This window comes from Canis lupus, chromosome 29 (assembly GCF_003254725.2).
Source record: "Canis lupus dingo isolate Sandy chromosome 29, ASM325472v2, whole genome shotgun sequence".
NCBI lineage: Eukaryota > Metazoa > Chordata > Mammalia > Carnivora > Canidae > Canis > Canis lupus.
In genome coordinates, this window is record NC_064271.1 from 34,598,747 (window position 1) to 34,604,208 (window position 5,462).

Sequence of the window (5,462 nt, forward strand, 5' to 3'; positions counted from 1 at the left end):
CTCTATCCTAGACCCTGAATCATGCTGTGAGCCCAAGGCAGACAGTCAACTGCTGAACCGCCGCCCCCCCCTCGCCCCCCCGCCCCCAGGTGTTCCCAAACCATTATATTCTTAAGTGTACTTTCTCGGTCATCTTATTTGCAAGACAAATGCATTTTTAGACTTGGAAAGTCTTGAATGTGGAAAACGTTTAAATAAGAGAACGTGTTGTACGAGATACTGAAAACGCGATCCAAAAAGCAATGAATTAAGTAATAGGAAATGACTGAATTAATGATATATAGCATGGTGGGAAAATGAAATAAATTACCCTGTAAGGATCAAATGCCATCGGCTCTGATTCTCTTGGCAGTAGACCTATTGGATAACCATCCAATCTCTTCTAGTTGGCCTGGGAAGAATTCCAATTGAGGGCCATTTCCCCAATGGCCATATAGCTTTTCCAGTAATGCTTTACTTTTATAGCCACAGAGAGATACGGTATTTTCCATGGGGGAGTGAGGGTCTTCGTATAAAAATCACCTGAAAATCTCTGATCAAAGGAGTTTTCCCTCAATCCACTATAGCTATCTTCATTTTCACCACCTTCTGAAGTCTGGGTTCTCCCAGGAACTTTAGTTAACTTTATCCAGAAGGTGGGAATATTGGAAACTAAATTTTCCGAACATTCTGAAGAGTCCCTCAGATATACAAGACAAAATTCTAACCAATATACACTTTGAGGGGAGAACTTTATCCGTATCCTGCCATCAGTATTTTCTACCTCTACCATCTTTGGTCCCTGGTGAAAACGCAAGGTAATCTAATCAGCTGTTCTTTCATGCACACTAACCATTTTACTCTAGTATTTCCTCCCTCTGATTGTATCTTTACCCCATTGTTCTCCCAAACCTTCCTGTTTTGAACAAACTCTTCCGTATCTTCAGGATATAAATGAACTATTTCCTTCATCTTTTGCTTCAAGACCCAATTCTGTCTTGTGAGTGATATTAGCTCTCTTACCTTCTAGAGTGGAAATGGCTCAGTCTCCCACTCTAACACACTACAGGGCCAGAGAGAATTACTGGTACTGCTGTTGTTTAATTAACTTTTTTTTCTTACTCAATTGTTATTTCTTCATTCTTATTCATTTCTTCTTATTTTTTTTTTCATGCTGTAGAATCTTTAATTAAGCATAAAGACTTCCAATCACGTCACCTAGGGACCATTTTACCCACTGCTCTGCTTGGCTGCCAGTCTCTTGTCTCTTTCCTCAGCAACGGTGAGGCAGATACCCTTTCCACGGGGAAGAGAAATCCATGGTTTGTTGCCTTTGCCAATAACAAAAATGTTGGAGAGTCAGGTGGCAAAGCTGTTGCCGTTGGCATCTTTCACGTGAACTACATCAAAAGAACCAGGGTGTCTCTCTCGGTTGGTGATCACACCAATTCTTCCCAGGTTGGCACCTCCAGTCACCATACACAGATTACCAGTATCAAACTTGATGAAATCCGTAATCTTTCCAGTGTCCAAATCAATCTGAATGGTGTCATTCACTTTGATGAGGGGATCAGGATAGCCGGTGGTGAGAGCATCAGGAGTCACCAGGTGAGGGATTCCTTTTGTTCCCACAAAGATCTTTCTCACTTTGCACAACTTATACTTGGCCTCCTCAGGTGTAATCCGATGAACAGCAAAGCGACCCTTGGTGTCATAGATTAGGCGGAAATTCTCCCCAGTCTTGTCAATGCTGATGACATCCATAAAACCAGCAGGGTAGGTGGTATCAGTTCGGACCTTGCCATCAATCTTAATAAAATGCTGCATCCAGATCTTCTTCACTTCATCCCCTGTTAGGGCATACTTAAGTCTGTTCCTTAGGAAAATGATGAGAGGAAGACATTCTTTCAGCTTATGGTGGCCAGTAGATGGGCGAGGGGCAAACACACCAGTCAGTTTATCCAGCATCCAGGGCTTTGGAGCTGCTACACGCTTCACATACTTCTTGGGACTATGAGCCATGGCTGCGATAGGAACGAAAAGAGGACCGCCTCTTTCCAGTACATGAGAAAAGAGGGTCCTTATTCATTATTTTTTTTTTGTTCATTCTTTATGGACACTTATGAAATGCAGCTTTAGAGTATTTTAAAATTTCCTTTACCATTGTGTCTAGTCCTCCAATTTTGTTTTCCATGTATTGGAGATGGGAGTGAGTTTCCACTTATAAACTTTTTGATGCTACTTCCTACTGCAGTCAGGGAAATAGTCTAACATCCGTGTAGGAAACATACCCAATATTGTACTTGTAAAGATTGACTTAATCTTAAGGTGATAGCCTAGACTCCATTTCAACAGCCTACCTCATGGGTATACCTCGGAACTTAGGGGCTCTGGAGACTCTTCCATTTTTTCCTCTTGATCTCTAAAATCTAAAATAGATATATTCCCCCAACAAACTTCCTAAATCATTACTACAGCTGAATACTGCTTCAGGAAATTATAGTAGTTTATAAACTGGTGACAGCACAAATTCATCATCTCTAACCTAGTTTAGCTATCACTATCCCTAATCCTGGGTAATCAAACATTTTCTGAGATTTTGGCTAGCTTCTTTTCTCACTTCCTAAAGTATTTATTTCAAACTTCAAATCTTTCATTGTTCTATTCAACTGTCCTACTTCTTTCTTTTTTGCATGTCCTGACATAAAACTGTATGAAAAACATTGATATTTTCAGGAGTAAAAGTTACTAAATCTTCTAAAAGGATAAACCTTGGAAACAGGATCCCTCCAGAATGCAAAGAATGCTTACCTGAGGAAATGCTGCTCCATGCACAATGCTTTGGAAGGAAGACCGGGAGACAGGAGAATGACAAAGAGTCATGCCTGACTGGAATATTTTATACAGTATTATCTGGCAGGAGAAGAGGCTAGAAGGGTAGGTTGGAAGCAAATAGAGCAAATTTCAACTTGCTATATTTACCATATATGCCTTTCACAAAGATAAATATTACCTTTTTGAACTTCTTGTTATCCGTATGAGTAAAGTAAATTTATACAGATCCAAAGAATATTGGATTAACACCATGGACATTTTAGTACCAGGGAACATTGGGGATGTCAGAACAAAAATTTATCAGTTTACAGAGAGAAAGAGAAGGTAGAAAACCTGAGGTAATTTAGCAGTTATATTATTTGAGGCCATTTCAGTGTAGTTATTCATTTAAAAGGTCAGTTTGCAGATTTACTTTGTAAATGGAACAAATTAAGAAAATGATAGGCTGAGAGGAGATTACACACTGAATGTTAGCCAAGGGTTCCTGCCAGCAGGGCATTGAGACTTTGAATAGAAGGGGATTAGAAAGTGATTTTTCAGCTGTTAAAATGGTAGCAAAGCAGGTAAACAAGATTGTGTGGTTTGGAACAAAGCTTCATGAATAGCTTCTTTTTATGCTTAATTATTTCTCCTTTTGTAAGTGCTCTGTTACTAAAGCCTGCAATGCTATTTAGTAATTTCTTTTAATAAGGCTTCTCAAAGCATCTTTGAAATTATATTCCATTTGAAATGAAAATAATTGACTGCATAAAAGAATTAGGGAACACCATATTAGAACCACATGTTTAAGGACAATCATTGTGTTCCTTTACTGCTTTCAAAGCATATTCTGTTAAGAAATAAATTAAAACTGACAGAAATGCAATAAATTAACCTGGTTATTTAAATATATAACGGGTAACAAAATTATTTTGTAACAGTAGGATTAAAAAACCGTTCTTTCAGTTGACAAAGTACATACTATTGTGCAATATAAGGTGTTAGGAAAGAAGAGTAATCGAGACATGTTGCTGTTAGAGTATCTTGGTAGCTGATAAAAATGTTTATTTGTCTGAATACATTTTTAACTAAAATGGCACTAAGCTAGATTTGCAATAGCATGTCTTGTCACCTTCTTTCTACCAGTGATAAAAAGGTGTAATGTTTAAGACAGCTTGGAATAAATTAGTGCACTTATTTTTCACGGAGTTTAGTAGACACCCATTATTTTGTCTGTCCAGCATTCATTCATTTTCTTTCCTCCTAAGTGCCCTCCAATTTTCCTTGAGGATCCAGATCCATTAACTGTTTGTGAGGTCTAGGTGATGACATTGGTTCCAGGGATGATCACAGGACATATGAAAAGCTGAAAAGCTGTGGTGATTAGATAAAAGGTGGGTGGGGAGATACCATCATGTGATTCAGAACCAATGAGATTCAATTTGTGGACGGACATAATATGAGCAGTAAGATCCAGGCCTAATGTAAGAAAATATAAACTGAGTACTTCTTTGCTTAGGCCAATTTGAGCTCAATTGCTTTTTTCTTTTTTCTAAAATCGAGTGACTGAACCATTATAGAGGACTTCATGGAAAGAAAAATGTCCTGATATACTATAGTGTTTTATTTTTATTTAAAATTTAAGGTTTTTTAAAGTTATGTTTATGCCCGATGCAGGGCTCAAAATCATGGCCCTATGATCAAGAGCCCCATGTTCCTCCAAATCAACCAGCCAAGTGCCCCTACTATGGTTTCAATTCTTATTCTCTTAAAGGGGAACAGGCTCATTCCTCTCACTTCTTTCTATCGTGACGCTTGGTCTTGATTCTGTTTATGGGAAAGAAATTTAGGGTAATGGCTAGTCCCTTTTTATAATCTTTCATTTATAAGGTTGGATAATGCTTTTAAGTAAATAGATATCTGATACAGGGTGTTGATTCTAAAATTATTCACTTAGTGCAATTAATCTGTGTTTATTCTAATGTTAGTACCTCTATTCTTTTCCCCACTTTGAACTTTATTTACTTCATTTACTTATCAACATGATTCAAAACATAATCAGAGCTTTTAAGAGCGATTCTATCAGATATCATATTGCAAAATCAAATCATTCATAAGGTTAGATTAAATTAAGTATAAGAAGGCTCATCTCTGTTCGTAATCAAATGGTGGGAGAAAAAGAGATTTTGGATGTGATGAAATAGGAAACTACAGAATCAAATCACAGGTAGTTTTCTTAGTACAGGCAAAGAAATTAAAGAAACAAAAGAATAAATAAATAAAACAGTAATATCTGGAAAATATTTGAGAGAAGAACCTGATATATTGACCAAAGTCATTAGCTGGTTTCATCCTAATGAGATGGATTTAAATATCCAATTATTACATTGAGTAATGACAAGGAAAAACAGATATAGGGCCCACAGTGAAACTAACTTAAAATACTTGAGCGGTTTCTTAATCTACTCTTAAACCTCTTTGATAACCTAGAAATGGAAATTGATCTTTTCTTCTAATAAACCTTGGTCTTCAGACAAAGCTTGAATGATTTTCCACTAGATATAATGTGGTAAAAAAGAAACCTTTTAAAAAAAGACTACTCAGTCCGCACTTCATCTTTCTTCAGACAGTTGAAGAAAGCACTCATGCTGCATTTCCATTAAAACATA

The 5,462-nt window shown here is 37.2% G+C and overlaps 1 pseudogene; it reads right to left on the minus strand.

Annotated features, from left to right (window-relative positions):
• Positions 1 to 1,161: 1,161 nt before the first annotated feature.
• On the minus strand, positions 1,162 to 2,001 carry LOC112650804 (40S ribosomal protein S4-like; annotated as a pseudogene).
• Between the last annotated feature and the right edge of the window lie 3,461 nt (positions 2,002 to 5,462).